Consider the following 19,471-nt stretch of genomic DNA (forward strand, 5'->3'; position numbering starts at 1 on the left):
GTGCACTGTAAGAAGTGTGGCAGCTGCCCTCGCCACTGCTCACTAGATGCCAATAGCAACCCCACTCCCCACTGTGACAACTAAAAAAGTCTCCAGACATTTCCAAATGCCCTACGGAGGGAAAGATTACAAGTTGAGAAAAACCTGGCTCTACATCTTTCAAAAGTTCCCAGGTGAGTTGATAGCACTTAAACCTTCTCTAGAACATCTGAAGTTTGTTCCATTCTGTTGATTTGAGTGCTTCCTTCATTATTTTTTATGATAACTAACAATAATAATAAAAACTGTGTTATTATTACTACTATTTTTGCTTTCTGGCATTGATGGTTGTTCTTAGATCACCCTAGAATTTTCCCCCTTAACATCATTATAAATAAGTTAAATAATTCATATTAAAATATGTTGTAATATTTACAATAGAATTAAGCTCTTACACAGTTCAGATAATTAGATCTTAATTATAATTATAATTATATAATTATAATTAGAAAAAGTAATAAATTTGCAGTGAAATTTCCTGTAATCCATTCCCTGCTTAGGAAATTTCTTTCTGGTGTTTTAATACTTCATTCAACTTCAATGGACATTAATTTGCTTTACCTCTTGTTTTTGGTTGTTAGCAAATCAGACAAAAAATACAGTTAAGTAGTTTTTAAACTATATAGAACAATGCACAAAGATATTTAAAATATGAAATGTGTTTCACAACACAAAAAACAAATGAAAGTTTGCTATTATTGCACAATTCAAGTAATATATAATCAATGCAAACCCTTCAGCTGAAGTTTAAATATTTATTCAAAAATAATAATTGCCATTATTTATTGAGCATTTATTTTATTTTAATTTAATTTAATTTAATTTTTAGAGATTTTATTTATTTATTTGACACAGAGAGAGAGAACAAGCAGGGGGAGTGGCAAGCAGAGGCAGAGAGAGAAGCAGGCTCCTGCTGAGCAAGGAGCCCGATATGGGGACTCCCTGGGATCATGACCTGAACTGAAGGTAGACACTTAACTGACTGAGCCACCCAGGCATCCCTTAAGTATTTATTTTTGACATGTACTGTGCAAAGTTCTCAATATACTTTTCTTTTTTTCCATAAATGTTCACAACTCTCCAGTGAGGTGCATGTTGTAGTTATGCCCAATTTTATAACATAAACCTCGGTATAAGGGTGCAAATAATTAAATTCACGGGTCTGTTAACTATCAAAGGGTAAAATGAGCAAGAGTGAGCAGCCTCCAAAATCCATAAAAACGTGAAAAATCTTCAATTTCCAAATTTGAAGCTATACGGAAATATTAAAAGAGATGATTGAGAGCTACAGTTTTCACTTTTGTGAAAATGGCAAATATTCCTAGTGTCAAAGACTATAAAAGTTAGAGACCATATCTAAATATATATTTCAAGTAGTCATGTACTAAAAGGAGAAGAAAAAAGAATGTATTAAAATACACTGCTTTATGTGGAATATTTTTTTAAAGATTTTATTTATTTATTTGACAGAGAGAAAGAGATCGCGAGAGCAGGAACACAAGCAGGGGGAGTGGAAAAGGGAGAAGCAGGCTTCCCGCTGAGCAGGGAGCCCGATGCGGGACTCGATCCCAGGACTCTGGGATCATGACCTGAGTCGAAGGCAGATGCTTAACGACTGAGCCACCCAGGTGCCCGCTTTATGTGGAATATTTACTAATAAAATCAGATCTTACATTTTTAAAACATAATTAATGTGAGATTAAAAAATATATTCTCCTGTGAAGGGTATTTAATGATTACCATGAGGGACTATATCTAGAAAAAGCTGGCTTCATTAGCCAGAATCAACTTGAAGTAGACAAGAAATTAATTTGCACTGTATTGTATAAATACAAATTTAAATATGTGTCAACTCTAAAAACTTCAATATTAAACTTTTTCTAATTCTTTTTAATCAGGATGCTCTATTAGATGTATGTAGACAACCCATATAATAATCAAAACTCTAATTTTAAGCTATTAGCCCAATTTAAAATGCAGTAATTTAAAGAGTAGATTGCCACAAAATAGCAAAACAAATCTATTTGTACAAGATGCCAAATATTTTTTCGATAAGGGAAGAGGCTAAGGCATTTTAGTAGACAACAACAGGCAAATTTGGAGAAAACATATTTAATTCTCTGAATTAAACTCATTACTGTCTAGGCTTTGAAAGTAGCAGAAACTAGTTCTCATGTCTTCATAAACCCCAGAAAAGTCAGGTTAACAACAAATCAGTGAAATCAGATTCCCAAACATATCTAATTCTGTGCTGCAAAATTCTCACAGACGATAAATACGAATTAACGATTAAAAAATGTCTTCTTGGGGCGCCTGGGTGGCTCAGCTGGTTAAGCGACTGCCTTCGGCTCAGGTCATGATCCTGGAGTCCCGGGATCGAGTCCCGCATCGGGCTCCCTGCTCGGCAGGGAGTCTGCTTCTCCCTCTGACCCTCCTCCCTCTCATGTGCTCTCTCTCTCTCATTCTCTCTCTTTCAAATAAATAAATAAAATCTTAAAAAAAAAAGTCTTCTTAGAAAATAATTCCCCTACATTATCATCAAAGTTCAAAACTGAAAAATACATTGCTAAAGATTTTGAAGATATTCTTGGAAATACATAAAATAGAAAAGTGGAGATTCCCTAATTTTATAAAAATTGCACCAGAATTTTGTCATTCACTCATTCATCAACCAGTTTATTCAACATTCAGCATCTATCATGTACGAGATGCTGCATCAGTCACTGAACTTGGAATAATGAATGAAACAGGTAAAAGTTTGTCACCCTGACTTCACGATGCTGACATTTTAATGTGGAATGTCAGAAAATATACAAAATGAGTAGAACACATAGCATGTTATTTTAAGTGCAAAAGATAAAATTAGGGATTGCTAGGCCGGAAGGGGATTGCAAATATAAGTAGGGTCATCAGAGATTCACATTCCGCCAAAGTGGTATTTGAAGTAGGAACAATAGCTGAAGAAAGCAACCATGTGCATATAGGAGAAAAGACATTCCAGCCTGCTGGAACAGCAAAGCATGATGGCCTGAGATGGGTTACGTTCTCAGGATCTGGAAACAGCAAGGACCCCACCATGCTGCAGCAGAGTGAACTAGGGAAAGAGCAGTAGAGGATGAGTCATAAAGAATTAGAGGAACTAGATTTTATAGAATGTTGGGGGTCATTTGTGTTAAAGGGATTGGCATTTACTGAGTCTGATGGGAGAGATTTGGAGAGGTTTTAGCAGAGGAGTGAAAATACCTGACTTACTTTTCTAAGGAGCATTAGTCTGGCTTACTTTGAAAACAGTATCTGAATTGCCCTTTAAAGGGATAATTGACAAAGGGCTGAGGACTTTGAGTGTGGTCTGTAGTATGGGGTTAATAAGGACGTGGGGAAGACATATAGGAAATATACTGAAATCAGAGAGGTGTGAAATAATGGTAGCTTCACCAGGGTAATAGTAGAGGAGAAAAAGAGAAGCACTCAAACTTTGAATGTGTTTTGAAGTGAGAACAAATAGGATTAGTATGGATTGAATGTGTGGTGGGACAGGGAAAAAAAAGTAAAACAGAAGAATGATAGTGGTGCTTTTCAGAGAGGTAGGAAAGACCCCCGGAGGCACTTAATTATCAGAGAAGAGCAATTTGCCTTCCTAATTCCTACTTTCCAAAAATTCTAGTGACATTCCAACAGCAGTTTTGACTTTCTCCTTTTCTCTGGGCTATCACAAGTAGCTCTAACTTTCCTGCGCTTCTTTTCTTATAACAATATAAGAATTTTTGTGGTTCTATTTTATCCTCATTTGCTCATATTATGGTATTTCTTCAGATATGTTGTCATTTAGTGTGTCAGATTAAATATGGCTGCCAACTCCTAACAATTTTTCAGTCAAAAATGGGGCCTATGCCCTACACCTTGAATTTGGGAGTTCTTCATGGTGGGCTTGGACAAATAGCACACAATGGAATGACACCATGCCAGTGCTCAGGAAAACTAGTAGTTTCTAACTTCCTATCTTTTGGAATACTCTCATCTGAAAGCCCTAAGCAACCACGTAAGAAATCTTACTACCTCTCAACCACCACGCAGAAGCATCTTCAAGTAGGTCAACTGGTTGGTAGTTTGAACTAATTCTAACCTTTTACCCATCCCATCCAAGGTTACAGACCTGTAAGGAATGCTCTGTTTGGTCCTGCAGACCCAACCACCTGCCAGTTGAGTACTAGTGAGAGACCTGTCAATATCACCTGGAAGAGAAGAATTACCAACCAGAGCCCTGTTCAAATTCCTGACTCATAAAAGTGTGAGTTATAATAAAAAGTGTGTTTTAAGGCACTCATGTTTAAAGCAATTTGTCACATGGCAAAACATAACAGGAACAGATCTTTTTTTTTTTGCAAATGTTTTCTATGGAGTTTTAGTTTTCTTATCCTAGTTACCTTGTTTGGGAAGATTTAAAATTGACCTCTATATCACCACCATCTTCCCAGAATTTGAGTTATGTACTCTGGTGTCGTATACAACGTTGCTTCTCAAGAAAAAAGTCATTTTAGAGGAATGGGAAATGCAGAGATTTGGGTCGTTGTACCAAGAATGTGATAAAGGCTTTGAATCAAATACTAACATTTGGTATGGCTTTTCCCAAAGCAGAATATATGCATTTGGAAATCAGGAGCCCAAGTGGGAATGACTCTTATTATTATTATGCCCAACAATATCCACATTTAAAAATTTCTTTCCCCAGTATTTTCATTTTATTGCTTCTGATATTTTAATTCCAAGGAGTGGAACCTTTCTCAAAGCTCACAATGATTCCTTAAATCAGTGTTACATCTGGCCATTTTGGGTCTTTTTGCTAATAAGGGATTATTATGTACCCTGGTGTGATTGATCCTTTCTATCTCTAATATACATTGAATTATGGAAAATTGTTTTCTCCACCTATGAGAGATGACCATATGAGGAGAAAATATAGTTTCTAATGTTTCTTGGTGTAGTAAGAAATAGAATTTCTTTCTTATTGTGGTATACACATACACTATTACTGTTACTAATTTGCTCTTCTTTCAGTCATCTTTATATTTCTGGAATATTGGATTTTTAAACCAACTATTGAATACTATTTTAAAAAATTTTCTAAAGATGATTGTTTTCGTATTTATAAAAATTATTTATAAAATTTCCTCCTATTGTGCTGTCTCTCCAACATTATTATCAATGTCCTCATTGGACTCAGTGATAAAACTAGAGAGATTTTCCATGATTTTTTTGTTCTGTAAAATTCCATGATATTTTTTTCTGTATTCAAGAACTCTTTGTATATAAAAACAATGGTAACAGTTAACAGGTTTGTTAGGTCCAGCCATAGAGACAAATGTTCTTTGTGTCTTCTTTCTGAGACTATCTTTGATCACTATTATAAAATATTTTATTCTTATTAATCAATTCTGGTTTCTATTTCTTTCTATCATACCTCTTAAATTTATATTTTTCGATTTTGTGTTCATTTGATCTTGATTTTCAAATAAATTATGCAATGTTTTACATACTATCCTTCAATTATATTAATTTATTTCTCAGTTACATGAGTTGCCAACATCATTTAACAGTTTTTTCTTAACTAAACCCAGTGTTTCACTTGGATAGTAGTCATACACTCTCTCCTTGGTTTTCTTCCAAAATAACTAATGGCCTTGTGGGTCTACTTTGCCATTTTCCCCTCATCTTTTTAATCTCATAGGATCTGCCTAAGGAAATCTTCTCATAATTTTAAATATCATCTAATTGCTGATGAGTCCAAAATTTATAGGGCAACCAGATGTTTCTCCTGAATCACAGTATCATAAAAATACTTACTTTCCGTTCCTTGAACATTTCATAAAATCTCTAAACAACTCTCTATGAAAATAATTGTTTTCATTAGAAAATTATTTTTCTTTATGGGAGATGACCATGTGATTTATATATATTCTGTTCTTCCTAACTAATCACTAAATTGCTTTTCTTCCATTATTTTCACATTTTAAGAATATTTACTCCATCTTTCTGCTGCCAACATTCAAATTAACTATGTATCCCTTATCATCTGAAAAAAATTTTAAAAATCAGACTCATTATTTTTTGAAGTATTATACAATAGATTAAAATATCACATTTATTATTTGAAATAGACAATTTTATTCTAAATATCATATAATAGAAATAATTGCAAATGTAAAGATTATGGTGGTATTACTAAGCTATTCTTTAAAATTAAATATAAGAATGCACTTTCTTTCAAGTAACTCTTATTACTCTACATGTAATATGATTTCAATGGTCTCATTATGAAGTAAACTTAAAAAACAATTTTCTAAGCAAAGCAACATAAAAGTTATTTTATTCATGACAGTTTAGGTAGATGATATGTATATTTTTAATATTTTAAATATTTAATCAATCTCCATTAATAGCCTTAATACCAATTAAAATATTTCAAAGTAATAATTAGTTTCATAAAAGAGTATATTTGATACAATGGAGATTGAAAATGAAACCAGAGTAAGTAATCTTTTACTTATTTGACAAAATCATAACGCAAAGTCTACAAAGGTGAAGGAAACCAGAAACAAATGTAATGAAATGTTTCTAATCTTCTGTCTCTATATCTATGAATTCAAATTATAAGTAATTTCTTTGCAACCTCCCTGTGGAGAAAATGAGAACCACTTTTATTTTTCTATTGCTGTGGGTTAGGAATGCTTTGGGGCAGATAAAATGATATTAATACCCCAGATTTGTATATTACAGCTCAAATAAGAAACTACCAATATCTGCTAGGTAATTTATTCCCTATAACAACCTTAAGAGATTGGTAGAGCATTTAATAACATTCCTGTCCTTTATAAAGGAGAAACATGAAGCTTAAATAGCTAAATAGCCTTTCTTAGGTGATAATAAATCTTCTTTTCTTTCCAACTCCTTAAGCTCTTTTTCACAACATTCTAATAAAAACATAAATCATTAAGCTGCAACTAACTAAAAGTAATTTATTTATCCCTTGTTAAGCAAAGCAAATAATTTGGTACCGGAGAAAAAGGGGTAAATGAGATAGATTTCCCATCTTGAGGAACTCACAGTCAAGAGGAGCTTTAGGACACATAACTACTTTGTTTTTAATACCGTGTAGGAGGTGGAATTTGATTTAACGATGGCTTTTATTGAATCAAAATTTCCTCAGAAATTTTTGTAATTTATTGTAATATTATTTATGTGTGCATGACATAGGACTAATCTATTTAGCTAAGGCCACATGAATAATTGAATCTTAATAATTGATTATCAAAAAATTGATACCTAACTAAAGGAGTTTTGGTTGGAGTTCATAATTTTAGAGAAACATTTGCATTTTTACGAGGCAACCCATGGAAGGGAAAGGTTCTAATATGTAATGCAAGTATGCTGTCATAGCTGAATCACTAAATTGTACATCTGAAACTAGTATTACTCTGTATGTTAACTGGAATTTAAATAAAAACTTTAAAAAAGAGAGAAAGTACACTGTCATAAATGAATCAAGGTTATATAATGATTTGAAATGTCAGACAAAGGTAGAATACAAAATTTTTGTGTTACTTAGACCTATCCCCAATAAAAATATTTTTAAGTGACCATTTCACATACGTGTATGTGTGTGCATGTGTATGTGTGCATGTACATATATGGATTGAGGGTAGGTCATTATTTTATAAAATTGTTCTTCAAAAAACATAACTACAAGCCTTCTTGTAGTTATACTTGCAATTTCACTAAGCTCTGGTTTTTAAGATTTTTGAGAACCAATGAAAAAACTGAAAAAATTAATGTAAATAGTCATATAATATTATTAATATTATATTAATATTATAAACTTATAAATATTAGTTTAGTTATAAACTTGTTTTTAGACTATATACATATATATATATATAGTTGCCAAATATTTAAAAATTAAAGATGAAAGAGGATCCACATAGACCTTTAAATTCAATTTATTTTAGGGAAAAATATCAAATTCAGAATGAGACTTCTCCACAGACACATCTGGATAGCTAACCAAAAATTACCAAATATTGGTGAAAACCAAAAGCATCAGATAAAGGATATTTTTTTCTTATGGTGCCACACAAATGGAGAATGGGTGTGGAGAATGAAGTACAGAATTGGAGAATATATTAATGCCAAGAGAGAGAGAGAAAATAAAATCTCCTCATCTCCCCAGAGTTTCGTGCCTATTTCCATGTACTGCATGGAAAATATTTGTTATGTGACACAGAACCTTCAGCACTGTGCTGTGGGATCGATTGCTGGAAAAAGGCCTTGCATTGAGTCTTTACAAACTCCAACCTTTCTCCCACAATCGTCCCTTGCTGACACCATGCCAAGTATTTTGGCTTCTGGCTTTCATTACTATTGCATAAATCTGACTTATTTATTCAGCTACCATGTGCAAAACACATCCTATGTGATATTCAGTAAAAATATAAACTTTACTAAAACACACTAGTCCTCAAGGTATTTATTCCCTACTGAAGGAGGTAGGCCATGAATTAACTGAATTTTGGTTTTATGATTTTTTAAAAAAGAATTACAATAAAACCTCAGAGAGTTAACAGTGTGCAAACATTGCTAGAAATCTTAAAGAAAAATGAAATTTCTATTTCTATCTGGGGAAAGAGGACATTTGAGGCAGAGGAAATATCATATTTAAAGGTATGGAAGACTTAATGATACATTTTGTTTCCAGGTCGTGGAACGATTGTTCCCCAGTCTTGTCAGAACATAGTGGCTCTGAAGTGGGCGGCTGGGTTGACATCTAACTGCTGACATTCATTAACTGTGTGATGTTCCCAAAGTTTCTTAGCATCTCTGGGCTTAGTTATCTGTAAAACTAGAATACTAATGTTTTCTATCTCATAGAGTCGTCGTGATTTTTTTAATGTAGTAATATATGCAATGTAATATATGCAGAGAGTTTATCACAATGAACCATTCAATAAATGTTAGCTATAAATAGTCAAAGCGTAGATCGTGTACTGGGGTATAATTAGTGATCATTCTGAATATGTAGACAGGAACCAGATTATGAATTACTTAAACACCACGGTAGGAAGTGTGGAATTTATAGGAGACTACTGATTATTTTAAGGAAACGATCAGATTCTTATTTTAGAAATATGATTTCAGTAGTAGTGAGAAAATCATAGGAAAACAAGACAAAGGAAAGGAATACACATAGGGATGTCTGCTGTTAGAAGAACTGAAAAAAATTATGAGAGTTAGCAGGGATGAAGAAATAGAAAGGTTTAGAAATTATTTAGGAAATGGGAATGACTTGGAGATCTACTGGATTTGCATAGTGTAAGAGGATGGGGTTTAATTGCAGATATATGTTTAGGTTAATTATAATAATCTCCAGATTGTCCCCACAAGGAGAAGAGGATTTAGGAAAGATCATGAATTCAGCCTGTATTTAGATATCCATGGGTTAGTGTTCCAAAATTCCATTTAAAACTCCAGATCAGGATAATTCTTCCCATGTTCTAGTATCTTCACTTGATTTTATATCAATACTACAGTACTTTTAGGTTGTTGTTTAAGATCATGTTTGTTTTGTCCCATCACAAAAATACAGAAATGATGAATCTGTGGTTTCTCTCTAAGAAGTAAAATACTGTAAGGGACCCATAGTGTTGGTGTTATTTATAGGTTGCTAAGAGATTGCTTTTCATTGTATAGGAGTATGGTTACCACTCAACAGACAAATTTTCAAAAGCACTCAAATTGTAGAGAGGTAAGAGTGTAAGTTTATAGTAAGACATTTAATAAGGTTTTCTGAATGAAGAAGGAATTTGTTAACCAAATGGCAACTAGCAGAACAGCAACAACAACAACAAAAATGAGTGTCAAATAGCTGGAATATGTCATGGTGGTTTCTCCATTTCTAAAGGATCAGGTGTTCTAACTATTTGCAGTTAACTTTCCAGTCCATTTTTTTTATGGATGGCATAAATGTACATGTCACTATATCTTACTATGTATGAATATCTATCATTATAAATATATTATGTGATCCATTATTTTTGCATGGGTTCATCTCTTTGTTTCTTTAGAGCCTCCAAAGAGGTAGGCATTTATGTACTAGATCATATCCTTTCTCATAAGCTCAAAGAAATCATTCCTAAAAATCTATCCATTTTTCTGGGATATTCTGTGTTTTCTTGTGCTAGTCAGGTTTGCTGTGATAACGAAAGCCTCAGAATCTCAGTGACTTACACAAAGGATTTACAGATGGTCCTGACTTACAATTGCTTGACTTAGCATTTTTCAGTGGTGTGAAAGCAATAAACATTTAGTAGAAATCATACTTGGAACTTTAAATTTGGATATTTTCCCTGGCCGTTGATATGTGGGATGATACTCTCTCGTGAGGCTGGGCAACAGGGGCAGCTCCCAGTCAGCCATGCAGTAACAAGGGTCAACAGCCGATACACTGACGACCTTCTGTACCCACACAACCATTCCGTTTTTCACTTTCAGTCCAGTATTCAATGAATTCCATGAGATAGTCAACACTTTGTTATAAAATAAGCTTTGTGTAGAATGATTTTGCCAAACTGTAAGCTAATGGAAGTGTTCTGAGCTTGTTTGAGCTGTGATGTTCAGGAGGATAGCTGTGTTAAATGCATTTTCAACTTAATGATATTTTCACTTACAATGGCTTTATCTGGATGTAGCCCCATCATAAATTGAGGAAGATCTGTATTTATTATTCACAGTTCACAGCAGCAGCTGTGATTTTGCTGCTATGGCCATGGGTCTGCTTAGTTTTGCTTGGCTCTTGTCCATATGCCTTCTCATGCTGACATCCAGCACGAAGTTGGAATCGCTCCCTGGGATAGGTCTGCTCTTGGGGGAAGGAGAAATCAAATGGAATCATATACTGCCTTGGTTGGCTTCTTTTGCTCGGCAACATTTTTGAGCTCAGCCGTACCATTTTGTGCAACAGCAGTTCATTTCTTTTTCTGGATGGGTAGTATACCATATTACAGATATACCCGAATTTGTTTATGCATTTATCCATTGATGGACATGTGAGCTGTTTCCAAATTTTGGCCTTTAGAAATAAAGCTGCTACGAACATTCATGTAAAAGAATTTGTATGGAATTACATTTTCTTTTCTCTTGGACAAATTGCAGAGTAATGTGGAAAATATATGTTTAAGTTCACAAAAATTACCAAACTATTTTCCAAAGTTGAACTATTTCCCATTTCCACTAGCCACGTATAACTACTTGCTCCACATGCCTGCCAATACTAGATTTTATCAGTAGTTAACTGCAGCCATGATGTATATAGTAGTATGTATTGGTACACGATAGTAATTTTAATTTGCATTTCTCTGATGACTCATGAAGTGGAATGCTTTCATTTATTGGCCATTCATAAAAGTTCTTTAGTAAAGTGCCTAATCAAATATTTTGTCCATTTTTGCTTTTCTGTTTTTATTATTAATGGCTTTAAAGGTTCTTAATATATTCTAAGTACAAATCCTCATCAGATTTATATAATCTAAAAATAATATCCCACTTTGTGTAGTTTTAATTTTTATTTTCCAAAAGGTGTCTTTAAAGAGAAGATATCATATTGATTTATTTATCCAATTTTATCGCCTCATGTTCTTTATCTTCTATCAAAGAAATTTTGCTGGCCAAAAGGTCATGAGGATTTTTTCCCTGAATTTTCTTCTAGGAGTTTTACATTCTAGTTTGGATGCTTAAGTCCATGGTCCATTTCAACTTAATTTTCATCTATGCATGAAGTGACCTTTGAAGTTCATTTTTTTTCCATCTTGATATTCAGTAGCTCCTAAGCAGCTTGTTGAAATGAATATCATTTCCTCATTAAATTACTTTAGCACCTTTAGCAAAGGTGCTAAAGTGGGAAAGAATGAATGAGAAAAAGAAATAATTAAGACAAAATTGACTAAAGATGCAAAGAACTGCATTAAGGAAGAATCACTGGCAGAGCGGAGTGATCAGAAAGGCTCCAGAGACAGGAATGAAGAGGTGAGATATTTGTTCAAAATTTAAAATGGGGAACTGAAAAAAAATTTTAAAGATCACCATTAAGGAGACGGATTCACTTATTATTTTCCTCCTTAAATTTGAAAAGGATTCCTTGAAAATTGACTAATTAGCCTTGTCAGCACTATCCCAGAATTAACTGATGTTTGTAGCCAGCTGGACATTGATTCGGTGTCCATTGGATGCATTTGGTGCATCTCTTTATAAAACAAAAATTGGAGATAATGTTTTTTTAATGGGGGTGGGGTCCAACCAACAGGTATACCAATAAAGGTAAGATCAGTGCACTCAGACGAGTTGTGCTTCAGAGAAAGAACCAGCAGCCTACACATCTCGGGGTATATCTGTAGTCCCGGGATGCGAAAAGGCTGCGGGAGTCTAAGCGGTTCTATGGTCTACCTGAGCCATTCTTTGGGAGATGAGAAACTAAGTAAATTGTTTTTAGCCTGCAATTCTCCGTTTCTCTGGAGTTTTGGGGAGGAAAACAGGTGACCCAGAAAATATTCCTTGAAACTTAATTTGGGGAATACATTTTTAAGATGCATTCAGTAAACTGATTTAAGTGATTCTATCATAGTAGTGATCACACATAACATCCTGGGAACACCAAGAACAGATTCGTGTGGTGTGAGGAAAATACAGTCTGTATCAATTTTTGAATAGTAAATACCGGGCAGAAAAATGTCAAAGACGTAACTCCGTCCATTCCAATTGCCACTAGCATGGGTTAGCATCAGAGATGTTTAAATTAGCATGATGTATATTGCCCCTGCAATGCAATGCCCTGGCACAGCACGCTGAGTGTTTTCAACAGGTATACTGTATCATGTAGTTGTCCTAAAAGCCCAAGAAATCGGGTGTCCTGATGACATACATAAGGACACTGAGGTTCGCATGGATTGAACAATTGTCTACGTTTACTAGCTGGTAAGTAGGAAAAAACGTATGTGAACACAAGACTCTCGGACTCAGAAGTTCACATTCTTGCCACTTGTTCTGAAGACAAGATTCACGGAAGTCATACTCTCAGTTTCAGAGGGGGGGGGAAACACTTTATTGATATTATAAAAATCTAACAGAAACAGAAAGAAGTAAAGGGAAATCTGAGCATAGATGAGGGCAACAGTAAGCAGTGAAGAAGAATAAGACAGAGGTCCATCAGATCAGGTGCTTACAACACCCAACATCATCAGCTGGGGAAGTGCCCCCCTCCCACCCGGTGGGGACAACCAGGCTGGAGTCCCGATTGAGAACCTGGGTGAAACATCCTCCCCTCAGGTGAGACGTCCAACTGACCATCTCTATAAAGGCCATATTTATAGGGCAAATGACGGGGTCTGAAGTTAAACAATTGTTTGTCTCTGTGCAGTTTGGAGCGAGCTGCATTCCTATGTTATCATGTCTTGACATCTTCAAGGAGGGCTAGGTATGCTTGCTTTCCTAGATTCCATTTTGGGGGGCTAGCCCAGCCTGGAGCCGGAGGGGATGGAAGGGTAGATTTACAGCTCTTGGTGTCCAGACCAGAAGGGCCATTTCTGACCTGGAAGCCAGCTAATGTTGACTTACCAGGCTCCCAAGGTCACTTACGCAGCACAAGTCTCACAAACAACATGCTTTAGCCTGCCTGCCTACGTGCAGATCAGGCGGTCAGTTATGCAGGACACATCACAGAGATGTCCATCCATACAGTACACCACTGTATCATGCAACCACCCATGATTAATGCCATGATTAACATGAGAGGGGAGAAACATTTAGAGCCAAATGATAGACTGTGGTTCTCTTTCACACACTCCCAGCATGTAGGGCATCCTTAACACATACTGTCTCCCCCAGGTACCTGCCCGGATGACTTGCTGATCTTCTTTGTGTAGTTCCATAAATCTCACTTTCTCAGGAAGCTTATCCCGACACACAGTCATGCCTGCACCCACACTGATGGTCATGCCGAACTTGCTTTGCTTTTCTTTTCTTCATGAACACATATCATCTTCTAATATACCAGGTCATTTAAATATTTATTATAGATTTTTCTTCATCTCCCCCACCCCAACCAGAAGATAAGCTCCACAAGGGCAGAGTTCTTTTATTACTGTTATTGTTGTTGTTGTCACTGTGGTTATTTTATTGTCTTCTTGTGTATTTAGAACAGTATCTGGCATAAAGTGAGCATTCAGTAATGTCTAGATGAAAAAAAAAGAAGGAAAAGAAGAAAGGACAGAGGGAGAGAAGGAGGAAACTAAAAGATATGGGAATGCAGGAGAAAATAATTTTATTCTTTATTTAAATTGGGTATACCTTCCTAGAAATATCATGCTGTTTTTACTGTATTTTATTGTCAAAATGGAAATGTAAGAAACAGTATTTAAAAATTAGTGACTTTTACCTCTAATTATAATTTTTAGAATTATGTAAATGTACCTCATTTGTCCCACAGACGATAGTCACAGTCATCCACTTTATCTGAAAGGGCATTTGATATTGGCTCAAGTTTTATTTGCTTAACTAAATCATTTAATATGATTCTTAAAGTACTGTTTCAACATGAGGACTTTCCAAATGAATTATACATTCCCTCAGTGCATTACTCTAAAATATCATTTCCCACTCTCTTGACAGATCATAACAGAAGGAAGCCATCATGACAAAGAATAGGGATGCACACCAGAAGACAAAAGGCAGGATCAAAATAAATAATATCAAAGACAGGAGTCAGGGATGTGAGAGAATCACAAAAAGTGAAAGATGCTGCCATGTGACAGGAGTTGCAGTAAATTCGGAAAGACTTAGAACTTCTTCTTTAGTCAAATATATGACAGGCCCTGCTTTACGCATTTACACCCCTGTGGTGTAACACTCCTCAGGATTCTTTAGAGGGAATATACTGACTACAGTACTTTGTAGCTTGTCAGGTTCCAAGTTCTTCATGAAATACACCTGAGATTCTGCAGTGTTTCACTGATTGATTTAACATAGAATCCAGACTTAATTATCTCAAAATTCAGTGTGAAACTACATTTTGATACACTCTCGTGAGAAGATAGTCTAAACTTTCATTATACTAAGCCTTTTACAGTTTTATGAGGCATATCCCTAAAACCGAGAATTGCCTTCTGAATGAATGTAATGCTGTCCAGGTAAATAAAGAAAGACCACTTGTACTTGATGGTCTGACCTAAATAGTTCTCTCTAAAACTGAATACCGTAGTGCATCCGAAACATGGAGCTCTTCTTAAGTTTCAATCAATGAAAAGTGTAGTCACCTGACAGCATTTTAATTAATATAGAAAAGAGATGAATTAATGAAAGTTGATCGAAATAACTCAATAAATATGTTCTAATGTCAAGTAGTATTTTGATATGAAGGTTTTAGCTGTGCCTCCAGGGACTGGAGGTGAAGTGTATATTGGCTGAACAGTAAAGATGGAGATAATTGCACTGTAACTCATGAATTGCATCTTTCACCAAGTTGAATGTTATTATTTACCCTTTCTTAAAATGGTATTTATTATATCTTAACTCCAGCATCTTAAGTGGCTAGAGTGTTTCAGGATGTATTCTGTCAGTAAGAGTCTTACAGATAGAAACATAGCCTGAGAACTATATTTAAAGATCAATCAATGTTTCCATTACCAGTTTCTGATAGTTTTACTTTGTCATGTTAAATTACATGGTAATATAATGTGCTTTCTTTCCATTTAGATTTCAGCTTAGTAAAAATAAGACAATGGCAAGCTGATGATTTGACACATTGTAACATTCTCCAGGCACATTAAGTGTTTGTAACTACTGTTTCTTTTGAAGGCAAGGAGTAAGAAAAGAAAAGATAGAGAAATACATCAATTTCACTCTGTGCAAGATTTTGGCAAATAGATGTAGAGAAATTAATGAAAAGTGGGCTAAAGTAGATACATTCTTATTTTCTCTAGAAAATATGAAATGGAGAGACATAATCTTGAAACTCTCTTGAGGGTTGTTATGAAATAAGTCCAGGGACATTTCAAGGTGGAGAAAAATTGAACTTTGATTTGTTTGCATTTATCCCCATAAACCTACAATGTTGGAGTAATTGTAGGCATTGCAAAATTTATTCTGTGTAGAATAAACTGAGAAGGAGATAATAAGGCTACTCTCCTCTGATAAATATTCACAAATATTTATCAGATTAATATGATTAAATTTTTGGTTACTTATTCTTGTACTATGCACAACATATCATACCGATTCTCTATATAGAGAAATCAAATTTAAACTGAAAATAATCCAAATTATTTTAAAATTGTATTAAACTTACATCCTAATACTACTGATGCATTCTTTTTTAAAAAATCACATATGTACACACATGAACTCCCACATACAGGTGCACACACACACACACATACAGGGGTGTCAAATCTACCTCATTAAGTTACTAGAATGGTAGCCAGTCTTGCTTCTTCCTTCCCAAGTCGAATGAGCTCTGTCCTTGGGATGGTAGTCAGCCTCTTCCCAAATGCCACACAACAGATAGCATTAAGGTATTTTCCATTGCATGTTTCTGTGGTTTTTTGTTTTTGTTTTAGCTTCATTGCTGTATAATTGACTAAAAATTGTGTATATTTATACAATGTGGTGTTTTGATATATGTATACATTGTGATATATTTACTATAGTCAAGTTAATTAAAGCATCTGTCACCTCACACAGTGACCTTTTTATTAATTAATTAATTTTGTGGTGAGAACACTTAAGATCCTTTCTGTGGTAAATTAGTTGTCTCTTTCTTTTCTCAGTGTCTACTGTGATATTTTTCTTCTTGATCTCCAAAAATACTTGATTTCTTTAATTTTAAATTTTAACGTTGATCATGTACTTAGTCAATTCTATTATTTCTTATAGTTTGTGTGTTTGCTTGGGTTTTCTATATGGATAATATTTTTTCCAAACATAATTTTCTTATGAAATCCCATTTTTATTTGAAAACTCTAAAATCTCTAATTGCACTGATTATTGTCTCAGATATGATGGTGGATATAGATAATTGGTGTGGGCCGATGATGTTTGCTCATGGATTTAAGAGGAATGATATGAAATATTCACCAAGATGGATGGCATTTGCGGAGGGTTGTACACAGAGAACGGGGATTGGATTAAGAATCTCTCCTGTTTTCAAATTAAAACTTGGAAATGAGTTAATATTTACTTTTTACACTTCTTTATATGTAAAGTGAGATAATAATGATGGTATTTTTTCTTATTTAAACTTTTTTTTTTTTAAGATTTTATTTACTTATTTGACAGAGAGAGACACAGAGAGAGAGGGAACACAAGCAGGGGGAGTGGGAGAGGGAGAAGCAGGCTTCCCTCAGAGCAGGGAGCCCGATGCGGGGCTCGATCCCAGGACCCTGGGATCATGACCTGAGCCGAAGGCAGACGCTTAATGACTGAGCCACCCAGGTGCCCCTTACTTAAACTATTTTTAGTAATCATTCTTGCGCTTCTCACATAAAAATCTAGTTTGCAGTGATGAATTCCTTTTAATTAATAGACTTAACTTTTGAGAGCAGGTTTAGGGTTACAGAAATATTGTTCAGAATGTACACAGAGTTCCTACACACAATTCTACCCCCACACAGTATCTCTATTATTAACACTTTGTATTAATGTGGTACATTTATTAAAACTGATGAACCAATATCTATGCATTATTCCGTGAAGTCCATAGTATACTTCACATCTCACACTTTGTGTTGTACAGTTCTGTGGGTTTCAACAAAGGTTTTGAAACGATAATGCCAAGTGTCCAAACAATGCAGCATCATAAGAAATTAGTGCACTGCTTAAAAAATGCCTTGTGTCCCACATTTTCATCCCACCCCGTCCACCTGGATCCACAACCACTGATCTTTTTACCATGTCTATAGTTTTGCCTTTTCCAAAATATCATATAGTTGGAATCATACTGTATGTTGCATTTTTAGACTGACTTCTTTCTCTTAGCAATCGTATGGATTGAAGGGTATCCCCCCAATACATATAAAGATTTTATTTATTTAGAAAGAGAGAGAGAGTGTGTGAGCAGGGGGAGGGGCAGAGGAAGAGGGAGAGAGAGAATCTCAAGCAGTCTCCCGGCTGAGCGTGAGCCCGACATAGCTCGATCTCAGGACCATGAGATCCTGACCTGAGCCAAAAATCAAGAGTCAAATGCTCATCCAACTGAGTCATCCAGGTGCCCCATGACTGGCATCCTTTTAGAAGTGGAAATGCACCCGAGGTGTGCAAGCAGAGAGGAAAGGTTAGGATTCAGAGAAAGTAGTCATTGGCAAGCCAAGGCGAGCAGCCTCAGGAGAAACCAAACCTGCTGACTCAGTACTGGACTTCTAGCCTTCAGTATTGTGAAAAAATAAGTGTCTGTGGTTTAAACCATCCAGTCTGTGGTATTTTGTTATGCCATCCCTACAGACTAATACAGCAACATACATGTAAGATTCTTCTGTAATGTCTTTGCATAGCTTGATAGCTCATTTCATTTTTTAATCATTCACTTACTAAAGAAAATCTTAGTTGCTTCTAAGTTTTGATTATTATGAGTAAAGCTGCTATAAACTTTCATGTGCAGGTTTTTGTGTGGATATGTTTTCAACTCATTTGGGTACATCTCTAGGAAAATGGTTGCAGGACTGTATGAAACCTGTTATTTAGTTTAACAAGAAACTGCCTGTCATCCAAAGTGGCAAAGTGCAACATGGGTAACATTTTGCACTCTCACCAGCAATGAATATAATTGTTCCTATTGCTCCATACCCTTACCAGCGGTTAGTGTGGTAAGTGTTTTGGATTTTAGCCATTCTAATAGATGAAGAGCCTGAATAGACATATTTACAAAGAAGATATTCAAATGGCCAACGGGTACATGAAAAAGTAGTCAACATCATCAATGATGAGGTAAGTGCAAACCAAAACCACAAGGAGATAAGATAAACATGCCTGTTAGGAACACTACCATTAATATACAATGAAATACTATTTAACCATAAAAGAAAGGAAATCCTACCATTTGCTACAATATGGATAGACCTTGAGGGCATTATGCTAAGTGAAGTAATATATTGTATGATCTTACTTATATGTAGAATCTTAAAAAAAAACAAAACAATTTCATAGAAAAAAGAAATCAGACTTGTGGCTGGCAAAGGCAGGGATGGAGGATGGGGAAATTAGGTGAAGGAGAAATTCCAGGTATAAGATAAATAAGCTCTGGGGATACACTGGACAACATGATGACTTAGTTGACAATACTATATGGTATATTTGAAAGTTGTGAAGTTTTAGACTTCAGGTAGAGAGTTCGGTTGCTGTG

This window comes from Mirounga angustirostris, unplaced genomic scaffold (genome assembly GCF_029215605.1).
Source record: "Mirounga angustirostris isolate CCGP_5_RB_7025 unplaced genomic scaffold, mMirAng1.0.hap1 SCAF_7, whole genome shotgun sequence".
Classification (NCBI taxonomy): domain Eukaryota; kingdom Metazoa; phylum Chordata; class Mammalia; order Carnivora; family Phocidae; genus Mirounga; species Mirounga angustirostris.